Here is a 17,488-nt window from a genome sequence, read left to right on the forward strand (position 1 = left end):
TCCCTGGTGGTCTAGTGGTTAGGATTCGGCGCTCTCACCGCCGCGGCCCGGGTTCGATTCCCGGTCAGGGAACAGTTCCTTTTGTTCTCAGCCCTCGCTGCACTTCAAGAACGGACTGTTGTTAGTTTGTGGAAAAGTTTGTGTCCTTCAAAATACCTCGCCTGACACCACAGCTGGTAACGAGCTGGTCTTTCTTAGTCGGGGCACTGATTCAGGAGTCAGGAAGTTATGCTGCAGTTTTAGAAAACTGTGGTTAGGCTTCATCTGGAGTATTGCGTTCAGTTCTAGTCGCCCCATTACAGGAAGGATGTGGGGGCTTTGGAGAGGGTCCAGAAGACATTTATCAGGATTATAGAGGGCATGAGCTATAAGGAGAGGTTGGACAATCTTGGGTTGCTTTCTCTAGAGCGGCGGAGGCTAAGGGGAGACCTGATGGAGGTTTATAAGATTATGAGAGGCACAAACAGAGTAGACAGCCGGTATCTTTATCCCAGAGTTGAAACCTAATACTAGAAGGCACTTAGTTAAGATGAGAGGGGATAAGTTCAAGGGAGATGTGTGGGGCAAGTCCTTTACACAGAGAGTGGTGGGCACCTGGAATGTGCTGCCAGGGCTGGTGGTGGAGGGAGATATGATAGAGGCTCTTTGATAGGTATGTGGATGTGCAGGGAATGGAGGGATGTGCACATTGTGTTGGCAGAAGGGATTCAGTTAGATAGGTGTTTAATTACTTGTTTAATGCACACAAAATGCTGGAGGAACTCAGCAGGTCAGGCAGCATCCATGGAGGGAAATAAACAGTCGACGTTTCGGGCCGAGACCCTTCATCAGGACTGGACTGCAGAAGATGGTATAAAATGGGAGGGTGAGGAGCACAGGCTGCAGGTGATGTGTGAGCCCCCCTCCCCCTATTTTTTTTATTCTGCCTTCTGCCCTCTTCCTTTCCAGTCCTGATGAAGGGTCTCGACCCAAAACATCGACTGTTTCTTTCCCTCCATAGATGCTGCCTGACCTGCTGAACTCCTCCAGCATTTTGTGGGCGTTGTTCCAGCTTCCGGTATCTGCAGAATGTCTTGTGTCTCCTAATTACTAGTTTAATCAGTTCGCCCAACATGGTGGGACGTGGGGCCTGTTCCTGAGCTGTGCTGTTCTGTGTTCTAAAACAATTCAAAATGTTGAACAAACTATGAAGGAAGGGCTATTTGAAAGCTCTCAAGGTAATCAGCAGGGTTGGATGGTTCGTTCAAGAAGGTTGGAGAGAGGTTGGGTTTTCTTGTACATATTTGCGTTTTTTCTTGTAATTATTGTGCATAATTTATGTTTAATTGATGTTTTTCTTGTGAACGCTGCTTTTATCTGATGCTCTGTGCCTGTGATGCTGCTGCAAGGAAATTTATCACTGCACCTGTGCACACATGGACTTGTGCATGGGACAGTCCCAGCAAGTTGGCGCCAGAGCGTGGAGACTCGTTGCAAGCTGCTCTCTACAGATCTACTCATTGACCTGACTATAATCATTCCACACTTTTAAACTTAAATTCTATGTCACTTACTATTCCGAATAATGTTCTTTTAAATCTTCGTACAGGGCTGGCGATCTCCCGCCTTGCACGTTATTGTCTACCTGCACTGCACTTCCTCTGTAGCTGTGACACTTTACTCTGTACTGTTATTGTTTTTACCTGTGCTACCTGAATGAACTCTGTACTGACTCAACGTAACTGCACTGTGTCATTAATTGACCTGTACAATCAGTACACAAGACAAGTTTTTCACTGTACTGAGGCAAATGTGACAATGATAAACCAATACCAACAAAATTGACTTGAAAGAACACAATTAGAACAAAAACAAATTCCATTTTAGTGGAAAGTGGTCCTTGTCTCACCAATGTCTTGTACGGCTGAGACCTGACATCACAACTCTTGTACCTGATACCCTGACTGATGAAAGGCCAGTGTGCCAAATACCTTCTTCACCACCCTGTCTACCTGCGTCGCCACTTCTGGGGAACAGTGTTCCAGCACCCCGAGGTCTCTCTGCTCTTCAACGCTCACCAGGGCCCTGTCGTTCACTCTGCAAGTCCTGCCCTGGTTTAACTGCCCAAAGGTGAACATGTTGCCTTGAATGTTCAGTCTTACACACTGGGTCTTATGATTAAAAGATATTTTCATAGATAAATGAAGATTGTTTCAGGTGGGGGCAGACCACACACACATGTGAACACCTGAAAATGGGTCCTTTTCAGGCTGGGGGGGATGTAACTCGAGGAGTGCCCCAGGGATCGGTTCTTGGCCCTCTGGAGTTGTTCACTATTCCCATCAGTGACCAGGAGGTGGGAACGAAATGTAAAGTTTGCAAGTTTCCGAGGATACAAAGCGAGGTGGGAGGGCACGTTGTGATGAGCACATTGTGTTCTGTAACGGGGTGGAGATGTACTGAGTGACTGGGCAAAAATGTCAGGTGGAGGTTAATGATGGGAGAGAAGGGAGAGAGTGGGGAGAGAATGTGAGGCCCGCAGGCTCCCCGCCCTCGGTCTGTGTGTCAAACCCATTGGCAGTGTCACCCGAGTGTGGAGGGGGAGTCCCATGTGATTGGACGAGAGTCGATCACGTGATGCAGGAATGGACTCTCGGTGTGAGTCACTCACTCCCCACAAACGTCAGTGAGGGTGAGTGACGGGAGGTGGAGGAGCTGCCGAATGAGGGAGGCAGCAGATTCCCTGGTGGTCTAGTGGTTAGGATTCGGCGCTCTCACCACCGCGGCCCGGGTTCGATTCCCGGTCAGGGAACAGTTTCTTTTGCTCTCAGCCCTCGCTGCACTTCAGCGCTGGACTGTTGTTAGTTTCCTGAAAAGTTTCAGTCCTTCAAAATGCCTCGCCTGACACCACAGCTGGTAACGAGCTGGTCTTTCTTAGTCGGGGCACTGACTTCAGGAGTCAGGAAGTTATGCTGCAGTTTTAGAAAACTGTGGTTAGGCCGCATTTGGAGTATTGCATTCAGTTCTGGTCGCCCTGTTACAGGAAAGGGTGAGAGGGTGCAGAAGCGGTTTACCAGGATTAGAGGGCAGGTGCTGCAAGGAGAGGTTGGACAAACTTGGGTTGCTTTCTCTGGATCGGCGGAGGCTGAGGGGAGACCTGATGGAGGTTTATAAGATTATGAGAGGCACCTACAGAGTAGACAGCCCGTATCTTTTCCCAGAGTTGAAATCTAATATTTAGGATGAGAGGGTTAAGTTCAAAGGAGATGTATGAGGCAAGTCCTTTACACAGAGAGTGGTGGGTGCCTGGAATGTGCTGCCAGGAGTGGTAGTGGAGGCAGGTACAATAGAGGTGTTTGATAGGTAGAAGGATGTGCAGGGAATGGAGGGATGTGCACATTGTGTAGGCAGAAGGGATTGGTTTAGTTTGTTGTTTAATTACAGTTTGACAGACACAAAATGCTGGAGGATCTCAGCAGGTCAGGCAGCATCTATGGAGGGGAATAAACATTCGGTGTTTCAGGCCGAGACCCTTCATCAGGACTGGGAAGGAAGAGGGCAGAAGGCAGAATAAGATGTTGGGGGGAGGAGCAGTAACCGGCAGGTGATGGGTGAGCCCCCCTCCCCTTATCTTTTTATTCTGCCTTCTGCCCTCTTCTGTTCCAGTCCTGATGAAGAGTGTCAACCCGAAATGTTAACTGTTTATTTCCCTCCATGGATTCTGCCTGACCTGCTGAGTTCCTCCAGCATTTTGTGGGTGTTGCTTCAGAATCCAGCATCTGCAGAATATCGTGTCTCCTAATTACTATTTTAATCAGTTCACCCAACATGTTGGGATGTGGGGCCTGTTCCTGAGCTGTGCTGTTCTGTGTTCTAAATCAATTCAAAATGCTGAACAAACTATGAAGGAAGGGCTATTTGAAGGCTCTGAGTGTAATCAGCAAGGTTAGATGGTTCTTTCAGGAAGGTTGGAGAGAGGTTGGTGTTCATAAATATTTGCATTTTTTCTTGTAATCATCATGCATAATTTGTTTAAATGATGTTTCTCTTGCGAATGCAGCTTATATGATGCTCTGTGCCTGTGATACTGCAGCAAGTGAGTTTTCCATTGCACCTGTGCACACATGGACTTGTGCACGTGACAATAAACTCAGCTTGAAAGAACACAATTAGAAGAAAATAAAAAAAGTCCATGGTCGTGCAAAGTGGTCCCAGTCTCACCAATGTCTTGTATGGCTGAGACCTGACATCACAACACTTGTACCTGATACCCTGACAGATGAAGGCCAGTGTGCCAAAAGCCTTCTTCACCACCCTGTCTACCTGCGTCGCCACCTCCGGGCAACCGTGTACCAGCACCCTGAGGTTTCTCTGCTCTACAACACTCGCCAGGGCCCTGTCATTCACTCTGTAAGTCCTGCCCTGGTTTAACTTCCCAAAGGCGAACATGTTGCCTCGAATGTTCAGCCTTACACACTGGGTCTTCTTATGATTAAAGGATATTTTCATATTCAAATGAAGAATGTTTTAGGTGGGGGCAGACCACACACACACGAACACCTGAAAATGGGTCTTTTTCAGGCTGGGGGGGATGTAACTTGAGGAGTGCCCCAGGGATCGGTTCTTGGCCCTCTGGAGTTGTTCACTATTCCCATCACAGACCAGGAGGTGGGAACGAAATGTAAGGTTTGCAAGTTTCCGAGGATACAAAGCGATGTGGGTGGAAATGTTGTGATGAGCACATTGTGTTCTGTAATGGGGTGGAGATGTACTGAGTGACTGGGCAGAACGTGTCAGGCGGAGCTTAATGTGGGGAGAGAGTGGGGAGAGAGTGTGAGGCCCGCAGGGTCCCTGCCCTCGGTCTGTGTGTCGAACCCATCGGCAGTGTCACCCGAGTGTGGAGGGGGAGTCCCATGTGATTGGACGAGAGTTGGTCACGTGATGCAGGAATGGACTCTCGGTGTGAGTCACTCACTCCCCATAAACGTCAGTGAGGGTGAGTGACGGGAGGTGGAGGAGCTGCCAAGTGAGGGAGGCAGCAGCTTCCCTGGTGGTCTAGTGGTTAGGATTCGGCGCTCTCACCGCCGCGGCCCGGGTTCGATTCCCGGTCAGGGAACAGTTTCTTTTGCTCTCAGCCCTCGCTGCACTTCAGGGCTGGACTGTTGTTACTTTCCTGAAAAGTTTGTGTCCTTCAAAATACCTCGCCTGACACCACAGCTGGTAACGAGCTGGTCTTTCCTAGTCGGGGCACTGACTTCAGGAGTCAGGAAGTTATGCTGCAGCTTTAGAAAACTGTGGTTCAGCCGCATCTGGTGTGTTGGATTTAGTTCTGGTCGCTCCGTTACAGGAGAGGGTGAGAGGGTGCAGAAGCACTTTACCAGGATTAGAGGGCAGGTGCTGCAAGGAGAGGTTGGGCAAACTTGGGTTGCTTTCTCTGGATTGGCGGAGGTTGAGGGGAGACCTGATGGAGGTTTATAAGATTATGAGAGGCACAGACACAGCCCGTATTTTTTTCCCGAGTTGAAAGGCAGTTATTTAAGATGAGAGGGGATAAGTTCAAAGGAGATATGTGGGGCAAGTCCTTTACATAGAGAGTGGTGGGTGCCTGGAATGTGCTGCCAGCGGTGGTGGTGGAGGGAGACACGATAGAGGTTCTTCGATAGGTAGGAGGATGTGCAGGGAATGGAGGGATGTGCACATTGTGTTGGCAGAAGGGATTGGTTTAGTTAGGTGTTTAATTACTAGTTTAATGCACACAAAATGCTGGAGGAACTCAGCAGGTCAGGCAGCATCCATGGAGCAAAATAAATAGTTGACGTCTTGGGCCGAGACCCTTCCTCAGGACTGGAAAGGAAGAGGGCAGAAAATGGAATAAAATGGGAGGGTGAGGAGCACAGGCTGCAGGTGACGGCTGAGCCCCCCTCCCCCTCTTTTTTTATTCTGCCTTCTGCCCTCTTCCTTTCCAGTCCTGATGAAGGGTGTCAGCCCGAAATGTTGACTGTTTATTTCCCTCCATAGATACTGCCTGACCTGCTGAGTTCCTCTGGCATTTCGTGTGCGTTGCTCCAGATTCCAGTATCTGCAGAATCTCTTGTGTCTCCTAATTACTAGTTTAATCAGTTTGTCCAACATGGTGGGACGTGGGGCGTGTTCCTGAGCTGTGCTATTCTGTGTTCTAAAACAATTCAAAACGTTGAACAAACTATGAAGGAAGGGCTATTTGAAGGCTCTCAGGGTGATCAGCAGGGTTGTATGGTTCTTTCTGGAAGGTTGGAGAGAGGTTGGTTTTCTTGTACATATTTGCGTTTTTTCTTGTAATTATTGTGCATAATTTATGTTTAATTGACGTTTTTATTGTGAATGCCGCTTATCTGATGCACTGTGCCTGTGATGCTGCTGCAAGGAAATTTATCACTGCACCTGTGCACACATGGACTTGTGCATGGGACAGTCCCAGCAAGTTGGCGTCAGAGCGTGGAGACTCGTTGCAAGCTGCTCTCTACAGATCTACTCATTGACCTGACTATAATCATTCCACACTTTTAAACTTAAATTCTATGTCACTTACTATTCCGAATAATGTTCTTTTAAATCTTCGTACAGGTCTGGCGATCTCCCGCCTTGCACGTTATTGTCTACCTGCACTGCACTTCCTCTGTAGCTGTGACACTTTACTCTGTACTGTTATTGTTTTTACCTGTGCTACCTGAATGAACTCTGTACTGACTCGACGTAACTGCACTGTGTCATTAATTGACCTGTACAATCGGTACACAAGACAAGTTTTCCACTGTACTGCGGCAAATGTGACAATGATAAACCAATACCAACAAAATTGACGAAAGAACACAATTAGAACAAAGCAAAACAAAGTCCATTTTAGTGGAAAGTGGTCCTTGTCTCACCAATGTCTTGTACGGCTGAGACCTGACATCACAACTCTTGTACCTGTTACCCTGACTGATGAAGGCCAGTGTGCCAAATGCCTTCCTCACCACCCTGTCTACCTGCGTCGCCACTTCTGGGAAACAGTGTACCAGCACCCCGAGGTCTCTCTGCTCTTCAACGCTTGCCAGGGCCCTGTCGTTCACTCTGCAACTCCTGCCCTGGTTTAACTGCCCAAAGGTGAACATGTTGCCTTGAATGTTCAGTCTTACACACTGGGTCTTATGATTAAAAGATATTTTCATAGATAAATGAAGATTGTTTCAGGTGGGGGCAGACCACACACACACGAACACCTGAATATGCGTCCTTTTCAGGCTGGGGGGATGTAACTCGAGGAGTGCCCCAGGGATTGGTTCTTGGCCCTCTGGAGTTGTTCACTATTCCCATCACAGACCAGGAGGTGGGAACGAAATGTAAGGTTTGCAAGTTTCCGAGGATACAAAGCGAGGTTGGAGGGCACGTTGTGACGAGCACATTGTGTTCTGTAACGGGGTGGAGATGTACTGAGTGACTGGGCAAAAATGTCAGGTGGAGGTTAATGATGGGAGAGAAGGGAGAGAGTGGGGAGAGAGTGTGAGGCCCGCAGGGTCCCTACCCTCGGTCTGTGTGTCGAACCCATCAGCAATGTCACCCGAGTGTGGAGGGGGAGTCCCATGTGATTGGACGAGAGTCGATCACGTGATGCAGGAACTAACTCTCGGTGTGAGTCACTCACTCCCCACAAACGTCAATGAGGGTGAGTGACGGGAGGTGGAGGAGCTGCCGAGTGAGGGAGGCAGCAGCTTCCCTGGTGGTCTAGTGGTTAGGATTCGGCGCTCTCACCGCCGCGGCCCGGGTTCGATTCCCGGTCAGGGAACAGTTCCTTTTGCTCTCAGCCCTCGCTGCACTTCAGCGCCGGACCGTTGTTAGTTTCCTGAAAAGTTTCAGTCCTTCAAAATACCTCGCCTGACACCACAGCTGGTAACGAGCTGGTCTTTCTTAGTCGGGGCACTGACTTCAGGAGTCAGGAAGTTATGCTGCAGTTTTCAAAAACTGTGGTTCGGCCGCATCTGGTGTATTGGATTCAGTTCTGTTCGCCCCGTTACAGGAGAGGGTGAGAGGGTGCAGAAGTGTTTTACCAGGATTAGAGGGCAGGTGCTGCAAGGAGAGGTTGGACAAACTTGGGTTGCTTTCTCTGGGGCGATGGAGGCTGAATGGAGACCTGATGGAGGTTTATAAGATTATGAGAGGCACAGACAGAGTAGACAGCTGGTATCTTTTTCGCAGAGTTGAAATCTAATACTAGAAGGCACTTATTTAAGATGAGAGGGGAGAGGTTCAAGGGAGATGTGTGGGGCAAGTCCTTTACACAGAGAGTGGTGGGTGCCTGGAATGTGCTGCCAGGGGTGGTGATGGAGGGATATACGATAGGGGCGTTTAAGAGGCTCTTCAATAGGTAGGAGGATGTGCAGGGAATGGAGGGATGTGCACATTTTGTAGGCAGAAGGGATTGGTTTAGTTAGTTGTTTAATTACAGTTTGACAGACACAAAATGCTGGAGGAACTCAGCAGGTCAGGCAGCATCTACGGAGGGGAATAAACAGTCGACGTTTCGGGCCGATACCCTTCATCAGGATTGGAAAGGAAGAGGGCAGAAGGCAGAATAAGATGTTGGGGGGAGGGGGGAGGAGCAGTAACCGGCAGGTGATGGGTGAGCCCCCCTCCCCGTATCATTTTATTCTGCCTTCTGCCCTCTTCTGTTCCAGTCTTGATGAAGAGTGTCAACCCGTAATGTTAACTGTTTATTTCCCTCCATGGATTCTGCCTGACCTGCTGAGTTCCTCCAGCATTTTGTGGGTGTTGCTTCAGAATCCAGCATCTGCAGAATCTCTTGTGACTCCTAATTACTAGTTTAATCAGTTCGGCCCAACATGGTGGGACGTGGGGCCTGTTCCTGAGCTGTGCTGTTCTGTGTTTTAAATCAATTCAAAATGCTGAACAAACATTGAAGGCTATTTGAAGGCTCTCAGGGTTATCAGCAAGGTTGGATGGTTCTTTCAGGAAGGATGAAAGGAGGTTGGTGTTCATAAATATTTGCATTTTCTCTTGTAATTATCATGTATAATTGGTTTAATTGATGTTTCTCTTGTGACTGCTGCTTATGTGATGCTCTGTGCCTGTGATACTGCTGCAAGTAAGTTTTCCATTGTACCTGTTCACACGTGGACTTGTGCACGTGACAATAAACTCAGCTTGAAAGAACACAATTAGAAGAAAATAAAATAAGTCCATTAGGTGCAAAGTGGTCCCAGTCTCACTAATGTCTTGTATGGCTGAGACCTGACATCACAACTCTTGTAGCTGATATCCTGACCAGCGTGCCAAATGCCTTCTTCACCACCCTGTCTACCTGCATTGCCACCTCTGGGGAACTGTGTACTAGCACCCCGAGGTGTCTCTGCTCTACAACGCTCGCCAGGGCCATGTCATTCACTGTGGAAGTCCTGCCCTGGTTTAACTTCTCAAAGGCGAACATGTTGCCTTGAATGTTCAGTCTTACACACTGGGTCTTATGATTAAAAGATATTTTCATAGATAAATGAAGATTGTTTCAGGTGGGGGCAGACCACACACATACCCGAACACCTGAAAATGGGTCCTTTTCAGGCTGGGGGGATGTAACTCGAGGAGTGCCCCAGGGATCAGTTCTTGGCCCTCTGGAGTTGTTCACTATTCCCATCACTGACCAGGAGGTGGGAACGAAATGTAAGGTTGCAAGTTTCCGAGGATACAAAGCGAGGTGGGAGGGCACGTTGTGATGAGCACATTGTGTTCTGTAACGGGGTGGAGATGTACTGAGTGACTGGGCAAAACGTGTCCAGTGGATCTTAATGTGGGGAGAGAGTGGGGAGAGAGTGTGAGGCCCGCAGGCTCCCCACCCTCGGTCTGTGTGTCAAACCCATCGGCAGTGTCACCCGAGTGTGGAGGGGGAGTCCCATGTGATTGGACGAGAGTCGGTCATGTGATGCAGGAACGGACTCTCGGTGTGAGTCACTCACTCCCCACAAACGTCAGTGAGGGTGAGTGACGGGAGGTGGAGGAGCTGCCGAGTGAGGGAGGCAGCAGCTTCCCTGGTGGTCTAGTGGTTAGGATTCAGCGCTCTCACCGCCGCGGCCCGGGTTCGATTCCCGGTCAGGGAACAGTTCCTTTTGCTCTCAGCCCTCGCTGCACTTCAGGACCGGACAGTTGTTAGTTTCTAGAAAAGTTTCAGTCCTTCAAAATACCTCGCCTGACACCACAGCTGGTAACGAGCTGGTCTTTCTTAGTCGGGGCACTGACTTCAGGAGTCAGGAAGTTATGCTGCAGCTTTAGAAAACTGTGGTTCGGCCGCATCTGGAGTATTGGATTCAGTTCTGGTCGCCCCGTTACAGGAAGGATGTGGGGGATTTGGAGAGGCTGCAGAAGAGATTTACCAGGATTAAAGGGCATGAGCTGTAAGGAGAGGTGGGACAAACTTGGGTAGTTTTCTCTGGATCGGCGGAGGCTGTGGGGAGACCTGATGGAGGTTTATAAGATTATGAGAGGCACAGACAGAGTAGACAGCCGGTATCTTTTTCCCAGTGTTGAAATCTAATACTAGAAGGCATGTATTTAAGATGAGAGGGTTAAGTCCAACCAAGACACAGAGAGTGTTGGGTGTCTGGAATGTGCTGCCAGGGGTGGTGGTGGAGGGACATACGATAGAGGTGTTTAAGAGGCTGTTCGATAGGTAAGTGGCTATGCAGGGAATGGAGGGATGTGCAGAAGGGATTGGTTTAGTAAAACTCTTAGTTAGTAGTTTGACAGACACAAAATGCTGGATGAACTTAGCAGGTCAGGCAGCATCTATGAAGGGAAATAAACAGTTGAAGCTTTGGGCCGAGACCCTTCAACAGGACTGGAAAGGGAGGGTCGAAGACAGAATAAGATGTTGGGGGGGAGGTGGAGGAGCAGAAACCGGCAGGTGATGGGTGAGCCCCCCTCCCCTTACCTCTTTTTTCTGCCTTCTGCCCTCTTCCGTTCCAGTCCTGATGGGACTGTCCTCGCCCTTGTCCGCGAAGGACGCCAACGTCCTCACGCAGTCAACCACCTTCCCAAAAGTGGAGTCAAGTTGCAAAGAGTTAGGGGAATCTTCCTGTGGTCCGAAGCTTCACGCTCCCAGCAGCACAGTTCCTCGCCTCACCCAGAATCTGCTCGACCCGCTGATCTCCTCCAGCGGACTGCTTCTCCAGCTTCCCGCGTCCGTCATCTCTTACGTCTCCACCTTCCGGAAGATTCCTTGCGCTGCAGCTCCCCTCACCCACACCGACAGTATTCCACATACCTGTGGCAGGCGGAATCACCATCGCTGCCAGAGCAGATCGCGGTTAGAACCTCTCCCCAACCGTTCTGAAAAAGCCACCCAACCCTGCTGGTTGCTCAGAATCTTAAAATAACCCTTCCTTCATAGTGCTTCAGCATTCTGAATTTTCTTTACCAGCTGTGGTGTAGAGCACAAGGCGAGGCAACTTCAAGGATACAAATACTTAGAATCTAAAAGCAGACCAGCGCTGAAGTGCAGCAAGGGCTGAGAGCAAAAGGAACTGTTCCCTGACCGGGAATCGAACCCGGGCCGCGGCGGTGAGAGCGCCGAATCCTAACCACTAGACCACCAGGGAAGCTGCTGCCTCCCTCACTCGGCAGCTCCTGCACCTCCAAACAGAGCAGCACAGCTCAGGAACAGGCCCCATGTCCCACCATGTTGGGCCGAACTGATTAAACTAATAATTAGGAGACACAAGAGATTCTGCAGATACTGGAACCTGGAGCAAAGCACACACAAAATGCTGGAGGAACTCAGCAGGTCAGGCAGCATCTATGGAGGGAAATAAACAGTTTACACTTTGAGCCATGACCCTTCATCAGGACTGGAACGGAAGAGGGCAGAAGGCAGAATGAAAAGGTAGGGGGGAGGGGGGCTCACGCATCACCTGCAGCCTGTACTCCTCCCCCTCCCATCTTATTCTGGCTTCTGCCCTCTTCCTTTCCAGTCCTGATGAAGGGTCTCGGCCCGAAACTTCGACTGTTTATTTCCAGAGAAAGCAACCCAAGTTTGTCCAACCTCTCCTCATAGCACATGCCCTCTAATCCTGGTAAATGTCTTCTGCAGCCTCTCCAAAGCCCCCACATCCTTTCAGTAACGGGGCGACCAGAACTGAATCCAATACTCCAGATGCGGCCTAACCACAGTTTTGTAAAGCTGCAGCATAACTTCCTGACTCCTGAATCAGTGCCCCGACTAAGAAAGACCAGCTCGTTACCAGCTGTGGTGTCAGGCGAGGTATTTTGAAGGACACAAACTTTTCAAGAAACTGCCTGCAGTCCAGCGCTGAAGTGCAGCGAGGACTGAGAGCAAAAGGAACTGTTCCCTGACCGGGAATCGAACCCGGGCCGCAGCGGTGAGAGCGCCGAATCCTAACCACTAGACCACCAGGGAAGCTGCTGCCTCCCTCACTCGGCAGCTCCTCCAACTCCAAACAGAACAGCACAGCTCAGGAACAGGCCCCACGTCCCACCATGTTGGGCCGAACTGATTAAACTAGTAATTAGCAGACACAAGAGATTCTGCAGATTCTGGAATCTGAAGCAACGCACACACACAATGCTGGAGGAACTCAGCAGGTCAGGCAGCATCTATGGAAGGAAATGGACAGTCGACGTTTTGGGTCGAGACCCTTCATCAGGACTGGAATGGAAGAGGGCAGAAGCCAGAATAAAAAGGCAGGGGGAGGGGAACTCACCCGTCACCTGCAGCCTGTGCTCCTCCCCCTCCCATTTTATTCTGCCTTCTGCCCTCTTCCTTTCCAATCCTGATGAAGGGTCTCGGCCCGAAACATGGACTGTTTATTTCCCTCCATGGATGCTGCCTGACCTGCTGAGTTCCTCCAGCATTTTGTGTGCACTAAACGCTTAACCAAACCAATCCCTTCTGCCAACACAATGTGCTCATCCCTCTATTCCCTGCACATCCACCTACCTATCGAACAGCCTCTTAAACACCTCTATTGTATCTCCCTCCACCACCACCCCCGGCAGCACATTCCAGGCACCCACCACTCTGTGTAAAAAACCTTGCCCCGCACGTCTACTTTGGACTTAACTCATTTTAAATACATGCCTTCTAGTATTAGAATTCAACCCTGGGAAAAAGATATCGGCTGTCTACCGTGTTTGTTCCTCTTGCAATCTTATAAACCTCCATCAGGTCTCCCCTCAGCCTCTGCCGCTCCAGAGAAAACAACCCAAGTTTGTCCAACCCTCGTTATGACACATGCTCTCTCATCCAGGCAGCATCCTGGTGAACCTCTTCTGCACTCTCACTAAACCCTCCACATCCTTCCTGTAATGGGGCGACCAGAACTGAATGCAATACACCAGATGCGGCCTAACCACAGTTTGGTAAAGCTGCAGCATAACTTCCTGACTCCTGAATCAGTGCCCCGACTAAGAAAGACCAGCTCATTACCAGCAGTGATATCAGGCGAGGTATTTTGAAGGACACAAACTCTTCCAGAAGCTAACACCAGTCCGGCCCTGAAGTGCAGCGAGGACTGAGAGCAAAAGGAACTGTTCCCTGACCGGGAATCGAACCCGGGCCGCGGCGGTGAGAGCGCCGAATCCTAACCACTAGACCACCAGGGAAGCTGCTGCCCTGTGATAAAGTCTCTGACTGTCCACTTGATCTATGGCTCTTACCATCTTGTACACCTCTATCAAGTCATGTCTCACCCTCCAAAGAGAAAAGCCCTAGCTCACTCAACCTATCCTCATAAGACATGCTCTCCAATCCAGGCAACATCCTGGTAAACCTCCTCTGCACCCTCTCTGAAGCTTTCACATCCTTCCTATAAGGAGGCAACCAGAACTGAACACAATACTCCAAGTATGGTCTAACCAGAGTTTTTTAGAGCTGCAACATCACTTCGCGGCTCTTGAACTCAATACCCTGACTAATGAAGGCCAATACACCATATTCCTTTTTAACAACTGTGTCAACCTGCCCGGCAACCTTGAGGGATTTATGGACTTGGACTCCAAGATCCCTCTGTTCCTCCACACTGCTAAGAGTCCTGTCATTAACCTTGTATTCTGTCTTCAAATTCGATCTCCCGAAGTGTATCACTTCACACTTATCCAGGTTGAATCCGTCTGCCACCTCTCAGCCCAGCTCTGCATCCTGTCAACATCCTGTTATAATCAGGGAGGCAGCTGCTGCCTTTGTACTGGTATCACTCAGTGCGATGGATTTTGTATTTCTGGGATCTGCGCATCATCGGCAAGGCCAGCATTTATTGACGGTTGTGGGGGAGGGTCTGGGTGGTGAGAGTTTACTTGACCCACCCTCTGGTGAAGGTGCTGCCAAAGTGTCTTTGGGTCGGGAGTTGCAGTGACGATGAAGGAAAGGCAGTGTTCTTCCAAGTGAGGAAGGGACGCGAGTTGGAGGGGAGTTCCCGCTGGTGTTGTTACCCACCTGCTCAGTCATACACGCCGTGGATTGGGAGGTGCTGGCGCAGTATCCTGGGCGGCTACCTCAATGCATTTTGTAGGTGGTGCACCAGCGGTGAGAGGAAAAATTGTTCGCTTTGGTTGGCTTGTCCTGAGTGGGGGCGAGTTTCCTGTGGGCTGTTGGTGCTGAGCGTTTTATCACATCCGCGACATGTGCCCTGTAGATGGGGGAAGGAGGTGAGTCACTGCCCACAGAACACGCAGCCTCGGAACCACTCTGGTGGTCGTGATGTGTGCGTCACAGAGTCGGTCACACAGCACAGAAACAGGCTCTTTGGCCCACCTGGTCCATGCCACCTGGTCCAGCCATCTACACCCTCCCACCTACCAACACCTGCTCCATAACCTTCTACACTTATGGCGATTCAAGTGGTCATCCTGAAATACTCTCTGCCAGGGAGTGTGTTCCTCATTCCACATCCCTCTGGATGAAAACATTCTTCCTCAGATCCCCAAACCTCCACTAAATGGTTTTAAAACACCTCTACTTGTGGGCAGGCACGGTAATGTAGCGGTTAGCGTAACGCTATGACAACGCCAGTGACCCAGGTTCAATTCCAGCCGCTGTCTGTAAAGAGTTTGTACGTTTTCCCCGTGTCTATGCGGGTTTCCTCCGGTTGCTCCGGTTTCCTCCCACGTTCCAAAGACATACGGGTTAGGAAGTTGCGGACATGCTATGTTGGCGCCGGAAGTGTGGCGACACTTGTGGGCTGCCCCCAGAACACTCTACGCAAAAGATGCATTTCACTGTGTGTTTCGATGTTCATGTGACTAATAAAGGTATCTTAAGGTATCTATTTCCCAGTCCATCTCTGCCCCTCAGATCTGCTTCCCTCTATCAGGCCCCCTCTGCCTCCTCTGCTCCAGGGGAACAAGCCCAGCCTTATCCAGTTCTCCGCCTCCACAGTCGCTGCCTCACTGGGGGAGGGAAGCGAGAGAGGAGAGAAAGACGGACGGTGGGGGTGGGGGTGTTTCTGATAGGGTAAAACTGGGGTGAACATGGGGATCAGCTGTAGACATAGTGTTTCGGTCAGTGGGTGAATGGGAGCAGTTAGAAGGTGAGAACATGGACAAAAGAACGTAGAAGAGTACTTGGATGAATTGGCCTGTAATCCCAAAAGAACAGGGAGACTTTCATGCTGCTTCAGCCCAAGTGTACAATGTTGGGCCAGGAAAAGCAGTCAGCATTTTCTGTGGTTCCATGGTGTAATGGTGAGCACTCTGGACTCTGAATCCAGCGATCCGAGTTCAAATCTCGGTGGAACCTACTTGTTGTCAAGTGCTGTGCTGCCCTTGCGGATGCATCCAGAGGTCAAAAGGGAGAACCTTTGATGAACCAAAGCAGCCATCTGAGCTTTCGCTGCAATTCGTTTTATTCAAGGTCTCAGTTCAACTCCATGGGTCCTGAGATCGTTCCCTTTTTGGCTGAGGTTCTTCATTCTTGGTTTGACTTTGCACCCGGTGACAATCCCCTCCAGCTGGAATGAGAGGGTCTGATGGTGGGGAGGTGGTGTGACATTGACTGAGGGTGTGCAGGTTCCATGGTGTAATGGTGAGCACTCTGGGCTTTGAATCCAGTGATCTGCGTTCGAATCTCGGTGGAACCATAATCCCTCTAAACTTTTCCCATCCATGTACCTGACTAAATATCTATTAAATGTTAGTTAATAACCTCATGCAGCATTCTGTGCTGCTGAATCAGCAGAAGACAGGCCTGCTGTTGGTGTGGTCCTGGGTTACAAACCAAGCACTTTCATAGTCACTGTTGCCAAGAGTAACCTGGGATATTAAAGAGTAATGGTCCCCAAACCTGGGAGGTCACCACCATTCCCCCCCACCCCCAGTGTGGAGAACAGCAATGTGGCCTTAATCTGGGACATGATGTTTTCTCTGCACCTGTATTCACGGTGTAATTTGATTGTACAGGAGAATCAAGCAGGCGCTTCCTTTCCAAGCTTTGCCTATTGTGCTGAGAGTCTTTCATTAAAAGATGAAAGGTCGTTGAAGGGTTGTATTCTGAGTGGAGGTCGGTGACCAGTGCTGTACCTCAGAGATTTGTGTTGGGACCATTACTCTTTGTGATTTTTATAAACGACCTGGATGAGGAAGTGGAGGGGTGGGTTAGTAAGTTTGCGGATGACACAAAGGTTGGGGGTGTTGTGGATAGTTTGGAGGGCTGTCAGAGGTTAGAGAGGGACATAAATAGGATGCAGAGTTGGGCGGAGAAGTGGCAGATGCAGTTCAACCCAGATAGACAATAGACAATAGACAATAGGAGCAGAAGTAGACCATTCGGCCGTTCGAGTCTGCACCGCCATTTTGAGGTCATGGCTGATCCTCAACAATCAATATCATGTTCCTGCCTTGTCCCCATATCCCTTGATTCCCCTATCTATAAGAAACCTATCTAGCTCCTTCTTGAAAGTGCCCAGAGAATTGGCCACCACTGCCCTCTGAGGCAGTGCATTCCACAAATTCACAACCCTCTTGGAGAAGAAGTTTTTCCTCACCTCTGTCCTAAATGGCCTAGCCCTTATTCTTAAATTATGCCCCCTGGTCCTGGACTTCCCCAACATCTGGAACATATTTCCTAACTCTATCTTGTCTAATCCCTTAATAATCCTGTATGTTTCAATCAGATCCCCTCTCAATCTTCTCAATTCCAGCGTGTACAATCCCAGTCTCTCCAACCTCTCAGCATAAGACAGTCCCGACATCCCCGGAATTAACCTCGTAAACCTACGCTGCACGCCCCCCATAGCCAGGATATCCTTCCTTAACCCTGGAGACCAAAACTGTACACAATACTTCAGGAGTGGTCTCACCAGGGCCCTGTACAAATGCAAAAGAATCTCTTTGCTTTTGTACTCAATTCCCCTTGTAATACAGGCCAACATTCCATTAGCCTTCATCACCGCCTGCTGCACTTGCTCATTCACTTTCAGTGACTGATGAACAAGGACTCCTAGATCCCTTTGTATTTCCCCCTTACCTAACT

General features: G+C 49.6%; 10 non-coding genes across 10 annotated transcripts; 7 read left to right on the forward strand and 3 right to left on the reverse strand.

The window, feature by feature from the left end:
• trnae-cuc (transfer RNA glutamic acid (anticodon CUC)) lies at nucleotides 1–72 on the forward strand. Its single transcript has one exon. It is a non-coding gene; the product is annotated as a tRNA-Glu (tRNA).
• A 2,647-nt stretch (nucleotides 73–2,719) lies between these two features.
• trnae-cuc (transfer RNA glutamic acid (anticodon CUC)) lies at nucleotides 2,720–2,791 on the forward strand. Its single transcript has one exon. It is a non-coding gene; the product is annotated as a tRNA-Glu (tRNA).
• Nucleotides 2,792–5,023: 2,232 nt separating this feature from the next.
• On the forward strand, nucleotides 5,024–5,095 carry trnae-cuc (transfer RNA glutamic acid (anticodon CUC)). The gene has a single exon. It is a non-coding gene; the product is annotated as a tRNA-Glu (tRNA).
• Nucleotides 5,096–7,711: 2,616 nt separating this feature from the next.
• On the forward strand, nucleotides 7,712–7,783 carry trnae-cuc (transfer RNA glutamic acid (anticodon CUC)). The gene has a single exon. It is a non-coding gene; the product is annotated as a tRNA-Glu (tRNA).
• A 2,251-nt stretch (nucleotides 7,784–10,034) lies between these two features.
• On the forward strand, nucleotides 10,035–10,106 carry trnae-cuc (transfer RNA glutamic acid (anticodon CUC)). The gene has a single exon. It is a non-coding gene; the product is annotated as a tRNA-Glu (tRNA).
• Nucleotides 10,107–11,531: 1,425 nt separating this feature from the next.
• Nucleotides 11,532–11,603, reverse strand: trnae-cuc (transfer RNA glutamic acid (anticodon CUC)). Its single transcript has one exon. It is a non-coding gene; the product is annotated as a tRNA-Glu (tRNA).
• A 746-nt stretch (nucleotides 11,604–12,349) lies between these two features.
• Nucleotides 12,350–12,421, reverse strand: trnae-cuc (transfer RNA glutamic acid (anticodon CUC)). Its single transcript has one exon. It is a non-coding gene; the product is annotated as a tRNA-Glu (tRNA).
• A 1,133-nt stretch (nucleotides 12,422–13,554) lies between these two features.
• On the reverse strand, nucleotides 13,555–13,626 carry trnae-cuc (transfer RNA glutamic acid (anticodon CUC)). The gene has a single exon. It is a non-coding gene; the product is annotated as a tRNA-Glu (tRNA).
• A 2,059-nt stretch (nucleotides 13,627–15,685) lies between these two features.
• Nucleotides 15,686–15,757, forward strand: trnaq-cug (transfer RNA glutamine (anticodon CUG)). Its single transcript has one exon. It is a non-coding gene; the product is annotated as a tRNA-Gln (tRNA).
• Nucleotides 15,758–16,025: 268 nt separating this feature from the next.
• Nucleotides 16,026–16,097, forward strand: trnaq-uug (transfer RNA glutamine (anticodon UUG)). The gene has a single exon. It is a non-coding gene; the product is annotated as a tRNA-Gln (tRNA).
• The last annotated feature ends 1,391 nt before the right edge of the window (nucleotides 16,098–17,488 follow it).

The sequence above is a fragment of the Pristis pectinata genome, chromosome 37 (genome assembly GCF_009764475.1).
Source record: "Pristis pectinata isolate sPriPec2 chromosome 37, sPriPec2.1.pri, whole genome shotgun sequence".
In the NCBI taxonomy this organism is placed as follows: domain Eukaryota; kingdom Metazoa; phylum Chordata; class Chondrichthyes; order Rhinopristiformes; family Pristidae; genus Pristis; species Pristis pectinata.